The 14,957-nt window shown below is 44.9% G+C and overlaps 1 protein-coding gene across 3 annotated transcripts in view; it reads right to left on the reverse strand.

Moving 5' to 3' along the window:
- p2rx1 (purinergic receptor P2X, ligand-gated ion channel, 1) overlaps positions 1-14,957 on the reverse strand; it is a 106,848-nt gene that overhangs the window by 31,868 nt on the left and 60,023 nt on the right. The gene's annotated exons all lie outside the window — the stretch shown is intronic.

The raw sequence follows: 14,957 nt of genomic DNA on the forward strand, positions 1-14,957 counted from the left end.
CTAGGTTTCTCTGTTTGACAAGATTCCCCAGGGCCCTGCCATTAACATTGTCCATCCTGCCCTGGTTTGCCTTACCAAAATGCAAATGTTTTATTTATCTGAATTAAACTCCATCTGCCATTTCTTGGTCCACTGGCCTAGTTGATCAAGATCCCATTGTACTCTGAGATCACCTTCTTCACTGTCCACTATATCACCAATTCTGGTGTCATTACTAACCATGCCTCCCATATTCTCATCCCTATGTTTATATAAATGATGAACAACAGTGGACCCAGCACCGATCCGTGCAGAACGCCACTGGTCACAGGTATCCAGACTGAACAACAACCTTCTACCACCTCCCTCTGTCTCCTAAAGTCAAGCCAATTTTGTATCCAATTGGTAAGATCTCCCTGGATCACATGCGGTCTAACCTTACTAACCAGTCAATCCTGTGGGAGCCTTGTTAAAGGCCTTGTGAATGTCTATGTAGACAATGTCTACCACTCTGCCTTCGTCTCTCTTCTTGGTCATCTCTTCATAAAACTCAGTCAAAGATTGTGAGACACAATTTCCTATTCACATAGCCATACTGCCTCTTTCTAATCAGTCCTTGCCTTTCCAAATGAATGTCAATCTGTCTTTCGGAATCCCCTCCAACAACTTACCTACCACTGACATCAGGCCGATCTGTCTGTAGTTCCCTGGCTTTTCCTTGCAGCCTTTCTTAAATAATGGCACCACATTAATCATCTTCCAGTCTTGTGGCACCTCACCAGTGGGTGTTGATGACACCAATGTCTGCGCTTGGACCCGAGCAATTTCCTTCCACAATGTTCTGGGATCCACTGCATCAGATTGCTTTATGTGTTCTATGACCTCCACCACCTCCTCGCATGTCCTCCCTTTTCAAGATATCACTATTTATTTCCCCAAATTCCCTCGCTTCCATGTCTTTCTCCATAGTAAATACTGATGAGAGATATTCGTTTAGGATCTCATAGTCATAGCATCACACATGAGGAAGCAGACTCATTGGTCCAATTCATGTATACTGACCAGGTTTCCTTAATCGAACTGTCCCATTTGCCTGCATTTGACCCATATCCCTTGAACTGTATAAAGAGTGGAGCTGGAAAAAGCACAGCAAGTCAAGCAGCATCAGAGGAGGGGGGAGTTGACATTACAGGTTGGAATCTTTCATCAGGACTGGGGAGGGTAAGGGGGCTGAGAAATTAATAGAGGGAGGGAGTGGGGCTGGGTTGGATGCAGGTAGGAGGTGGCTGGGATTAGTCAGTGAGAAGGGTGGAGTGGATAGGTGGGAAGGAAGATGGACAGGTTGGGTCAGGTTAAGGGGGCAAGGTGAAGGTGGATGAGGTGGGTGTTGGTGAGATTCGGAAGTTGGTGAATTCTATGTTAAGGCAGTCTGATTGTAAGGTCCCAAGGTGGAAGATGAGGTGATCTTCCTCCAGTTTGTTGTGACTGTGGAGGAGGCCCAGGATGGACATGTTGTTGGGAGAGTGGGAGGGGAGTTTGAATGGATGGCAACTGGGAGGTGGGGTTGATTGGAGTGTACCAACCAGCAATGTTCCCTGAACTGGTTCCCGAGTTTGTGCTCATTCTTTCCAAAGTAGAGGAGGCCACATTGGGAGCAATAATTGCAGTAAATCAGGTCAGAGGAAATGCATGTGAATCATAGAATCCTTACAGTGTGGAAACAGGCCATTTGGCCCAGCAGGTTCACACTCGCTGGCCAATTCACCCTGACCTGCACATCTTTGGACCATGGGAGGAAACCGGAGCACCCGGAGGAAACCCACACTGACACGAGGAGAATGTGCAAACTCTGCACAGATAATCGCCCGAGGCTGGAATCGAACCTGGGTCCCTGGCGCTGTGAGGCAGCAGTGCTAATCACTGAACCACCGTGCTGTCCCATGGAATCTCTGCTGGACTTTGGATGATTCTTTGGGGCATGGATGGAGGTGAGGGCAGAGGTGTGGGGGCAGGTTTTGCACCTCCTGTGGTCAGAGAGGAAGGTTTCAGCTGTTGACGAAGGGTTGGTGGAATATGTGGACCAACGAGGGAGTCACAGAGGGATTGGTCCCTGCATCAAGCAGATGGGGGTGGGGGTGGGGGGCGGGTGGGGATAGAAATATCATTGTGATTGTGGGGTCAGACTGCAGGTGGCGGAAGTGGCAGAGGCTGATGCATTGGATTTGGAGGTTAGTGGGGTGGAATGTGAGGACTGGGGGACTCTATGCTTGTGGTTGGGGGAGTTTTGTTTGAGGGCAGAGGTGCAGGAAATGGGGGAGATGCAGATGAGGGCATTGTTGATCATGGGAGAGTGGAAATTATTGTACTTGAAATAGGAGGACATCTGGGATGACCTGGAGTGGAATCACGCATCCTGGAAGCACATATGACAGAGGCGGGGGAATTGGGAGTACGGGATCCCATTTTTGCAGGAGGTTGGTCGGAGGAGGTGTAATTGAGGTAGCTGTGGGAGGCAGTGGGTTTGTAATAGATGTCGGTGCTGAGGCATCCTGCTACACACTTGCTTCATAAACGCAAATTCGCTGTACCATGATCGATGACTTGGGGACGCTGTTTTGAAAGCACTAACTTTTAAAATGTGTGTAGTCTGTAACCTGATTACATCGCCAACAGTGTTACTTCTGAAGCGCAATTTTTCTATGATGCGGGGTTGCACAAGAACTCAACCATCGCGTTGTAGAACTATTTGTATTCCTGATGTCATCAACTCGACAAAACTCCTCAGGCAGCACCTTCCAAACTCACAGCCACTCCCTATCTCGAAGGACAAGGGCAACAGATCCATGCGAGCACCACCGTCTGCAAGTCCCCCTCCAAGTCACCCACCATCCCCGTTCTTTCAGTGTCACTGGTCAAAATCCTGATAAAAAACACCCTTCCATGTGGACTACAGCGGCTCGGGAGGTCAGCTCACCACCACTTTCTGAATCACATTTGAAAGACAAGTTCAGTGATCGTACCACAAGACCATTTCTGATTGGAGCATGGATAACTACACTTCACACTATCAGATATTATCGGACTGAGAGTGAAACAGAGGGAGGCTAACCGGTACAAAACTGCTATAATGAAACAGACTAACAAAGGTCAGAATGTGCAGGCCTGTTTTCCCAGAGTCTGTTATGCTCAGTCCACCTGTGGACACAGTTATTTGAGTCGAAAAACCATTGTAGTGGTTACATTCCAGTCATTTCAGAAAACAAAGTTTCTTCAAGCAATGATAACAGACTGTATTTTTATCTTTGTTACTAACTGCTTATACCTGCATTCAAGTTAATAACTATATCATTTGTATGTAGTAACTTTCAGCAATAGTTGTGTAATAAACTAACCATTTATCTTGTTTAAACTAAAGTTCTGCTGCTCGTTATTTTTCAATTTGGACCATTCAAATGCTAAAAGGAGGTTAAATAAGGTACAAAAGTTCACAGGTCACAGGTGTGCACCTAATCAGAGGGAGCGATCCCATCCAGAGTGAGACAGTGTGAGGGAGTATACAGTTTGGGGAATTTGGAAGCTGCATGGGATTTGGTGCCAAGGGGAATAGGGGGTCTTTTACTTGCCTTTCTTGGCTCAGCTGGTAAGGTTTTTTATAACAGGACCAGGAGCCCAGCGCTAAATGGGATATGACATGGAAAGCAGTCAGTTCACTGAGTGGTGATAGCTACTAATTTGGCTTTCTATTATAGGTTACTTACTAACTGAAGGTAAAGTGTGGGTCACATCTAACAAACTAAATGACCAGGAGAAAGCTTCTAAAAATCAAATTATGAACTAAGTAATTAAAATGGAATTGCCAGGCCAGGTGAGGTGTTGTAACTGTGTGATGTGGGAGCTGGCAGATCCCATTGGGGTTCATAGTGACCACATCGGCAACAAGTGTTGGTACTTGAGGAACTCTGGTTCAGAGTTGAAGAGCTTCAAACACTGTGGCACATCAGAGAGGGGATGAATTACTGGAACGCAGTGTTTTGGACATCAGTCACGCCCCTGAGATTAACTACCTCGAATTCAGTCAGTGGGCAGAGATAGGAGGGTGTGACTATGAGCAAGGCAGGTAGTGGGATCCAGGAGACAGTGCTGAAGGAGCCTTCGCCCTAGGGCTTACCTAACAGGTTTCTAGCTTCCCGTGTGGATGAGAGTGAGGGCTGTAGAGAGAATGAACAAACTGACCGCGGCACCGTGGTACAGGGAGAATGAACAAACTGACCGCGGCACCGTGGTACAGGGAGAATGAACAAACTGACCAGGGCACCGTGGTACAGGGAGAATGAACAAACTGACCGCGGCACCGTGGTACAGGGAGAATGAACAAACTGACCGCGGCACCGTGGTACAGGGAGAATCAACAAACTGACCAGGGCACCGTGGTACAGGGAGCTTTTCAAGATGGGGGTGAAAAGAGAAATATAGTTGTAATTGTGTACCGTATAATCAAGGAAATAGATACTGTTCTCTATGGCCAGGATCAAGAGTCCCAAAGGCTGTGTTGATTGCCTGGTGCCCGGGTTCAAGATATCTCATCTGGGCTGCAAAAGTGGAGTGGGAGGGGAAGGATCCAGTTTTGATGGTCCACGTTGGCCAATGATATGGGCAAAAAGAGGGAAGAGGTTCTGCTGAGCATCGAGGGGCCAAATGAATAATCTCCGGATTACCGCCTGAGTTGTGAGCTCATTGACACAGCTTCGACAAAATTAAAGAGGTCATCGAATGGATCAGAGATCGGCGTGGGAGAAACAGATTCAAATTCATGGGACACTAGCACCAGTACTGAGGAAGGAGGGAGCTGTTCTGATGGGTCACTTGAATCAGGTTGGGACCAGAGACCTGACGAATCATATAACTGGGTAAGTGGATAGGGCTTTACATGAAATAGTGGGGGGGGGGGTAGGTTCAGTTGCATGGAAAATTACGATAAAAGTGAAAGGCAGGGAGGGCTTAACAAAGTTTCCAGAACAAGTAATCACTGAGAGAGTATGGAAAGGGTCAAGAATCTAACTTCGTGCACAGCAGAGAAGGGGACAACTATGAGAAGGCAAGAGTCAATACAGGACTGAGGGTGTTGTAGTTAACTGCATGTAGTATACAAGACAAGGGAAACAAGCTTGTAGTACTAATTGAAATGGCCAGGTATGATGTTGTGGGGATCATAGAAACACAGCCGGAAGGAGATCAGGCCTGAGAATTTAATATTCAAAGATACACATCCTATCAATCCATAGATTGGCAGATTGAGCAGAATTGCCTTGTTAGTAAGGAATGAGATTAAAGCCAAAGGTGACAGAGTCAGAGGCATAGAGTCTGTGTGGGCAGAGCTGAGGAACCACAAAGGTAAAAAAAAGACCTGGATGAGAGTTGTGTCCAGGCCTCATTGCAAAATTCAGGATGTGGGGAAGAAAATAAATCAGGAGACAGAAAAGGCATGTCAGAAAGGCACTATTACAATAATCAGGGGGGACTTCGATACGCAGGTGGACTCAATCTCAAGGTTGGTAGCGGATCTCAAGAAAAGGAATTTGTGGAAAGTCCATGAGATAGTTTTTTGGAGCAGCTTTTGGTGGAGGCCACTAGGGAACAGGCGATACTGGATTTGATGATGTGTAATGAGGCAGACTCGATAAGTTAGCTTAAGGTGAAGAAATCCCGAGGGGGTCCTGACCATAATAAAGTAGAATTCACTCCATAATTTGAGAGGGAGAAGATTGAATGAAATGTCATGGCACTACAACTGAGTAAAGGTAACTACAAAGACATTCGGTAGGAACTGGCCAGAGTTGGGGGTCATTCAGAAGATACATCAGAAATTCATTCCACAAAAGAAGAATCAGACTAAGGGGGGGGATGAGGCAGCCAGGGCTGATAAAGGAAGCCAGGGACAGCATCAAAGCAAAAGGAAAAGCTTACAATGTGGTGAAGATTAGTGAGGAGCCAGTGGATTGGGAAGCCTTTAAAAACCAGCAGAGGAGATCTAAAAAAAAACAATGAGGGAAGAAGATGAAATAAAAGATGAGCTACCTAGTAATATGAAAGAAGTTCACAAGAGTTCTTTACAGAGATTTAAGGTAAGAGAGAGGAAAAAATTTACATTGAACTGCTGCCAAAACAGAAAGGGGGAACAAAGAAATGGCAAAGGAGCTGAATAGGTATTTTGCATCAGTTTTCACAGTGGAAGACATCAGCAACAGACCAGAACTTCAAGAGAATCAGGGAGCAAAGGTCAATGTAGTGGCCATCACTATGGAGAAGGTGCTGGCGAAGCTGAAAGGTCTTAAGGTGGATAATCGCCTGGACCATATGGACTACATCCCAGAAATCTGAAGGAGTTAGGGGAGGTGATTGTAGAGGCATTGATTGTGATCTTTCAGGAATTACTGGAATCAGGGAGAGTCCCAGAGGGCTGGAAAATTGATAATGTAACAAATCTGCTCAAGGAGGGAGCGAGGGAGGCAGAAGACAGGAAATTATAGGCCAATTAGCCTGACTACGGCCATTGGTGAGATTTGATAATCCATTATTAAGAATGAGGTTGCAGAGTACTTGGAAATGCATGGTAAAATAGAGCTTAGTCAGCACGGCTTGAGTGGTCATGTCTGACAAATCTATTGGAATTCTTTGAGGAGGTAATGAATAAGTTCGACATAATCTGTTTGATTTTCCAGAATGCCTTTGACTAGTTGCTGTGCAGAACATTGTTAAATAAGATGAGCCTGTGGTGTTAAGGTAAGGTACTGGCATGGATTGAGGAATCGCTGACTGGCAGTTGGCAGAGAGTAGGGACAAGGAGATATTCTTTTCAGGATTGCATGGAGTTCCTCAGGGTTAGTGTTTGGATTACAGCTATTCGCGTTATACGTGAACAATCTGGATGAAGGAACTGAGGGAATTATTGCAAATGACACAGTAATACAGAATACTGAAAGGCCTGGATAGGATGGATGTGAAGAAGATGGTTTCGCTAGTAGGAGAGACTAGGACCTGAGGGCACAGTCTCAGAGTGAAGGGAAGACCCTGTAGAACTGAGATGAGGAAGAATTTCATTAGCCTGAGGGTGGTGATTCGGTGGAACTCATTGCCTCAGAGGGCTGTGCATCCCAGGTCATTGAGTGTATTTGAGACAGAGATAGATAGATTCTTAATTAGTAAGGGGATCAAGGGTTATGGGGAGAAGGCAGGAGAGTAGGATTGAGAAGCATTTCAGCTATGATCGAATGGCAAAGCAGACTTAACTCTACTGTAATATCTTATGGCCTTATGATATAATGGCCATAATAATAAACTAATGGCTTGTTTTAATTAGTGTTACCTACATATTTTGATGTATAATTCTCTATTCTTTCATCCAGGTTCTTGTCATATATCTGCTGTGAATTTTGTTTTGGATACTTTGGGGCTGGGTTACAAATCCTTAAGGATCGCCACAATGTATCAATCAGAAAATATTCCCTCTTGACAAAAGGGATGCTGGAAATCTGAAATCCAAGCAGAAAATGCTGGGAATACTCCCCAGATCATACCGACTCTTTGGAAAGAGGAAAACAGAGTCAGTCTGTTAGGTTAATGATCTTTCATTCTGTTGTGATGCAAAGTCAGCCACATACATTATTTTCTGCTTTTATTTCACCATTCCCTTTATTGCTACCTTCTAACCAATGACAGGTGTGTAAGATATAAGGGTCTGAAACGGTTAATGCTGAGAAACACCTGAAGCACAATGCACTATGATAATGTCATATGATTTTGGTGGGAGAACAGCTCAGGATCTTGAAGGAGTAGAACCCACCCTTCCCAAGTCTATATCATAGGGTCAATACATTGTCGACCATCTCGCCATCACTTGAATATAGTTGCTATCATACATTAAATTACATCTTCAACACACCACCCTGTTCCCGAGGCAGCACCTTTGTCTCAGGCTTGGGGCTGTGCTCCAATAAAGCTCAGCATAAGCTGGAAGAACAGCACCTCGCTTTCCAACTGAGGACTCTGCAGCCTTCATGAAGTCAATATTGAGTTTAATAATGCTAGGCCTTGAGCACCTTCTCCCATCTCAGGGTAGTGATAGAGGCAGATACTACATGGGCATTTAAGGTCTTTTACATAAGCACATGGATAAGCAAGGAAGGGAGGGATATGAACCAATTGTATAAGGGAATAGTTTAATTTGATGTCATGGTCAGCACAGCATCTTGGGCCGAAGGGCCTTTTCCTGTGTTGTACTGTTCTATGTTCTCTGTTCTATGTCCTTACCCCAACCCCCACACACTAGGCCTTGTCATCACATGGGCTGCGTTCTTCATAGCCAACCCTGGGAGGTCATGTTGCGGCTGTAAGGAAATGACTAGGCCACTTTTAGAATACTCCATACAATGCTGGTTTCCCTGCTACAGGAATGATGTTGTTAAACTTGAAAGGGTACAGAAAAGATTTACGAGGATGTTGCTGGGACTGGAGGATTTGAGCTCCATGCAGAGGCTGAATAGGCTTGGGCTATTTTCCTTGTAGCATCAGAGGCTGAGGGGGTGACCCTACAGGAGTTTGTAAAATCATGAGGGTCATGAATAGGGTGAACAGCCAAGGTCCTCTCCTCAGTGTGGGGGAGTCCAAAACAAGAGGATATAGGTTTAAGATGAGAGGGGAAAGATTTAAAAAGGACCTGAGGAATAACTTTTTCCCGCAGATGGTGGTATGTGTTTGCCAGGGGAAATGGTGGAGTTCGGTACAATTACAACATTTAAAAGGCACCGGGTTGAGTATATGAATAGGAAGGGTTTAGAGGGATGTGGGCCAAATGCTGGAAGGTGGGACTAGTAGGATTGGAATGTCTGGTCAGCGCAGATCAGTTGGATCGAAAGGTCTGTTTCTGTGCTGTCTGACTCTATGATCCGTGACTATAGGTGCTTTAGAATCTTATGAGATCCCAAAGAATGTTACACAGTTGGAGGTTTGACCTTTGAGGGCAGGATCGAACATCTATTTTCGATTGCTATTCTGACATTGGCTCCCATTCAGACCTCATTCAGCGTTCCTCAGGAAGGAGTGCGCTGCTGACAAACCAGGAGGAAAAGGGACAGCCCATTCCCACTTCACCACTTGGTTAGCTTAAACTGTGTCCACATTTATGGATCTGAGAACAGACCATAACCTATTTCCCATTCTGTAGATTTTGCGTAAAAGTAGCTGGCGTTGTGCATGAACTGCTGAATTATTCCAAAAAAGCTCAGCACACATTATTATGTGAGCATAGATTCCACAGTGCTACATTCATTGTCACACTGCAGTCATGTGCTAAGCCAGTATGTGGAGATCTGCAAGACACATGGTCAGTGAAGGAGAGAGAGAAAGAAATATACATTGCTAACTGATACAGCAGTGATTCTGTACAGTTGCTGCCTTTGCTCTTTGAGTTCATGAATTTCTGGACATCGGAATGCATCTCAGAAAACTTAACAAACAGCGAAATTCACAGCTGACCTTAGAGGAAACTGTGTAGGAGAAGTGACACCACAGGAACAGACAAGTACATAGTTTTAAACATGTAACCTTGCTGTAAGTCTGCAGTAGTGAGTAGAGTGGGTTCTTTCTTGATTATTTTATTGAAATTTGTCTCTTGGTTAAATTTTAAAAATATAAACCTTAAGTACTAATTTAGCTTAGAGCAATTTTTTTTAGAGTGAAAAGACGATGCTATTTTCTCGGTCTGTAGATTGTGAAGGAGCAAAGATGGCCTTTAGTAGATATACTCTTCCTGTCAGATGTGGGAGTTTACTGATGTTACTGAGGATTATGTCTGCAGCAAGTGTCTTTGGTTGTGAATCCAATCAGATCAAATGGATCGATTGAACTGACAGTTAGAGACAATGAGGAATTTTCAAGAGCAAGGGGGTGTGATCGATGGCAGTTATAGGAAGGGAGAAAAGCCGCAGACCCAGTCAGGTAGGTGGGTTAACTCCAGGAAAGGTAAGAGAGGTAGGCAGTTAGTGCAGGAGTCTTCTGTGGCTATCCCCATTTCAAACAAGTATGTTGCTTCGGAAAGTGTAGGGGGTGATGTAGGGGGAATATAGCATGAACAGCCAGGTTTCTGGTATTGAGACTGGCTCTAATGTAATGAGGGACAAGTTGGGTTCCAAGTGATTGATTTTGATAGACAAATGTTTCTGTGACCAGCAGCGAAAAATCAGAATGGTGTGTTGCTTTCCTAGTGCCAGGATCAAGGATGCCTCAGAGAGGGTGCAGAATGTTCTCAAAGGGGAGAGGGACCAGCAAGAGGTCATTGCATACATTGGAATTAATGACGTTGGAAGGGAAAAGGATGAGATTCTGAAGGGACAATATAGAGAGTTAGGCAGGAATTTAAAAAGGAGGTCTTGAGAATAGTAATATCTGGATTACTCCTGGTGCTATGAGCTAGTGAGGGTAGGAATAGAAGGATAGAGCAGGTGAATGTATGGCTGAGGAGCTGGTGTATGGGAGAAGGATTCACAGTTTTGGATCATTGGAATCTCTTCTGGGGTAGAAGTGACCTGTACAAGAAGGATGGATTGCACCTGAATTGGAAGGAGACTAATATACTGGCAGGGAGATTTGCTAGAGCTGCTCGGGAGGATTTAAACGAATAAGGTGTGGGGTGGGGGGAGGGGGATTGGTTGGGACCCAGGGAGATAGTGAGAAAAGAGATCAGTCTGAGACTGGTACAGTTAAGAAAAGGAACGAGTCAAGCAGTCAGGGCAGGCAGGGACAAAGCAGAGAACACGGTAGGACTGATAAACTTGCTTCAATGCAAGAGGCCTAACAGGGAAGGCAGATGAACTCAGGGCATGGCTAGGAACATGGGACTGGGATATCATAGCAATTACAGAAACGTGGCTTAGGGATGGACAGGATTGACAGCTTAATATTCCAGATAGGTGGCACGGTGGCACAGTGGTTAGCACTGCTGCCTCACAGCGCCAGAGACCCGGGTTCAACTCCCGTTTCAGATGACTGACTGTGTGGAGTTTGCACGTTCTCCCCGTGTCTGCGTGGGTTTCCTCTGGGTGCTCCGGTTTCCTCCCACAGTCCAAAAATGTGCAGGTTAGGTGAATTGGCCATGCTAAATTGCCCGTAGTGCTAGGTAAAGGGGCAAATGTAGGGGAATGGGTGGGTTGCGCGTCAGTGTGGACTTGTTGGGCCAAAGGGCCTGTTTCCACACTGTAAGTAATCTAATCTAAACAAAAAAGAGGCAAGAGAGGAGGGGGATAAGGGTTTTTTGATAAGGATTAGCAATACAGCTGTGCTGAGGGAGGATATTCCTGGAAATACATCCAGGGAAGTTATTTGGGTGGAACTGAGAAATAAGAAAGGGATGATCACCTTATTGGGATTGTATTATAGACCCCCCAATAGTCAGTGGGAATTTGAAAAACAAATTTGTCAGGTGATTTCAGCTATCTGTAAGAATAATAGGGTGGTTATGGTAGAGGATTTTAACTTTCCAAACATAGACTGGGACAGCCAGAGTGTTAAGGGTTTAGATGGAGAGGAATTTGTTAATAAATTACAAGAAAACTTTCTGATTCAGTATGTGGCTGTACCTACTAGAGAAGGTGCAAAACCTGGCCTACTCTTGGGAAATAGACAGGGCTGGTGACTGAGGTGACAATGGGGGAGCACTTTGGGGCCAGCGACCATAATTCTGTTCATTTTAAAATAGTGATGGAAAAGGATAGACCAGATCTAAAAGTTGAAGTTCTAAATTGGAGAAAGGCCAATTTTAATGCTATTAGATAAGAACTTTCAAAAACTGATTGGAGGCAGATGTTCGCAGGTAAAGGGACGGCTGGAAAATGGGAAGCCTCCAGAAATGAGATAACGAGAATCCAGAGAATGTATATTCCTGTTAAGGTGAAAGGAAAAGCTGGTAGGTATAGGGAATGCTGGATGACTAAAGAAATTGAGGGTTTGGTTAAGAAAAAGAAGGAAGCATATGTCAGGAATAGACAGCATAGATCGAGTAAATCCTTAGAGTATAAAGGCAGTAGGAGTATACTTAAGAGGGAAATCAGGAGGGCAAAAAGGGGACATAAGATGGCTTTGGCAAATAGAATTAAGGAGAATTCAAAGGTTTTTATAAATATATTAAGGACAAAAAGGTAACTAGGGAGAGAATAGGGCCCCTCAAAGATCAGTAAGGCAGCAGGAGATGGGAGAGATACTAAACAAGTATTTTGCATCAGTATTTACTGTGGAAAATGGCATGGAAAATATAGACTGTAGGGAAATAGATGGTGACATCTTGAAAAATGTCCATGTTACAGAGGAGGAAGTGCTGGATGTCTTGAAACGTACAAAAGTGGATAAATCCCCAGGACCTGATCAGGTATACCCTAGAACTCTGTGGGAAGCTAGAGATGTGATTGTTGGGCCCCTTACTGAGATATTTGTGTCATCGATGGTCACAGGTGGAAGACTGAAGGTTGGCTAATGTGATGCCACTATTTAAGAAGGGTGGTAAGGACAAGCCAAGGAACTATAGACCAGTGAGCCTGACCTTGGTGGTGGGCAAGTTGTTGGAGGGAATCCTGAGGGACAGGATGTACATGTATTTGGGAAGGCAAGGACTGATTAGAGATAGTCAGCATGGCTTTGTGTGTGGGAAATCATGTTTCATGCCTGAGTTTTTTGAAGAAGCAACAAAGAGGATTGATGAGGACAGAGCTGTGGATGTGATCTATATGGACTTCAGTAAGGTGTTCGACAAGGTTCCGCATGGGAGACTGATTAGCAAGGTTAGATCTCATGGAATACAGAGAGAACTAGCCATTTGGATACAGAACTGGCTCAAAGGTAGAAGACAGAGGGTGGTGGTGGAGGGTTGTTTTTCAGACTGGAGGCCTGTGACCAGTGGAGTGCCACAAGGATCGGTGCTGGGTCCTCTACTTTTTGTCATTTACATAAATGATTTGGATATGAGCATAAGAGGTACAGTTAGTAAGTTTGCAGATGACACCAAAATTGGAGGAGTCATGGATAGTGAAGAAGGTTACCTCAGATTTCAACAGGATCTTGATTAGTTGGGCCAATGGGCTGAGGAGTGGTAGGTGGAGTTTAATTTAGATAAATGCTAGGTACTGAATTTTGGGATTGCAAATCTTAGCCGGACTTATACATTTAATGGTAAGGTCCTAGGGAGTGTTGCTGAACAAAGAGACCTTGGAGTGCAGGTTCATAGCTCTTTGAAAGTGGAGTTGCAGGTAGATAGGATAGTGAAGAAGGCATTTGGTATGCTTTCCTTTATTGGTCAGAGTATTGAGTACAGGAGTTGGGAGGTCATGTTGTGGCTGTACAGGACATTGGTTAGGCCACTGTTGGAATATTGTGTGCAATTCTGGTCTCCTTTCTATCGGAAACTTAAGGGAATTTATATTTGCCAGGATTTGGTGTTGGAGAGACTGTTAGGTCTGAAGGTTGAAAAGTCTTCGGGACCTGATGGCCTGCATCCCAGGGGACTGAAGGAGGTGGCTCGGGAAGTCGTGGATGCGCTGGTGATTATTTTCCAGAGTTCAATAAAATCGGGGTCGGTTCCTGAGGATTGGGGGGCGGCTAATGCTGTGCCACTTTTTAAGAAGGGTGGGCGGGAGAAAGCAGGAAATTATAGACCAGTTAGTCTGACCTCAGTGGTGGGAAAGATGCTGGAGTCTATTATAAAGGATGAAATTACGGCACATCTGGATAATAGTAACAGGATAGGACAGAGTCAGCATGGATTTATGAAGGGGAAATCATGCTTGACTAATCTTCTTGACTTTTTTGAGGATGTAACTCGGAAGATGGACGAGGGAGATCCAGTGGATGTAGTGTACCTGGACTTTCAGAAAGCTTTTGATAAAGTCCCACACAAGAGGTTAGTGAGTAAAATTAGGGTGCACGCTATTGGGGGCAAAGTACTAGATTGGATAGAGAATTGGTTGGCTAATAGGAAACAAAGGGTAGTGATTAACGGCTCCATTTCGGAATGGCAGGCAGTGACCAGTGGGGTACCGCAGGGATCCGTGCTGGGACCGCAGCTTTTTACAATATATGTAAATGATATAGAAGATGGTATCAGCAATAACATTAGCAAATTTGCTGATGATACAAAGCTGGGTGGGAGGGTGAAATGTGATGAGGATGTTAGGAGATTACAGGGTGACCTGGACAAGTTAGGTGAGTGGGCAGATGCATGGCAGATGCAGTTTAATGTGGATAAATGTCTGGTTATCCACTTTGGTGGCAAGAACAGGAAGGCAGATTACTACCTCAATGGTATCAAATTAGGTAAAGGGGCAGTACAGAGAGATCTGGGTGTTCTTGTCCACCAGTCAATGAAGGCAAGCATGCAGGTACAGCAGGTCGTGAAGAAGGCTAATAGCATGCTGGCCTTCATAACAAGAGGAATTGAGTATAGAAGCAAAGAGGTGCTTCTGCAGCTGTACAGGGCCCTGGTGAGACCACACCTGGAGTACTGTGTACAGTTCTGGTCTCCAAATTTGAGGAAAGACATTCTGGCTATTGAGGGAGTGCAGCGTAGGTTCACGAGGTCAATTCCTGGAATGGCAGGATTGCCTTACGCTGAAAGACTGAAGCGACTGGGCTTGTATACCCTTGAGTTTAGAAGACTGAGAGGGGATCTGATTGAAACGTATAGGATTATGAAAGGATTGGACACTCTAGCAGGAGGAAACATATTTCCGCTGATGGGGGAGTGCCGAACCAGAGGACACAACTTAAAAATACGGGGTAGACCATTTAGGACAGAGATGAGGAGAAACTACTTCACCCAGAGAGTGGTGGCTGTGTGGAATGCTCTGCCCCAGAGGGCAGTGGAGGCCCAGTCTCTGGATTCATTTAAGAAAGAATTGGATAGAGCTCTTAAAGATAGTGGAGTCAAGGGGGATGGAGAT

The sequence above is a fragment of the Chiloscyllium punctatum genome, chromosome 19, assembly GCF_047496795.1.
Source record: "Chiloscyllium punctatum isolate Juve2018m chromosome 19, sChiPun1.3, whole genome shotgun sequence".
In the NCBI taxonomy this organism is placed as follows: Eukaryota; Metazoa; Chordata; class Chondrichthyes; order Orectolobiformes; family Hemiscylliidae; genus Chiloscyllium; species Chiloscyllium punctatum.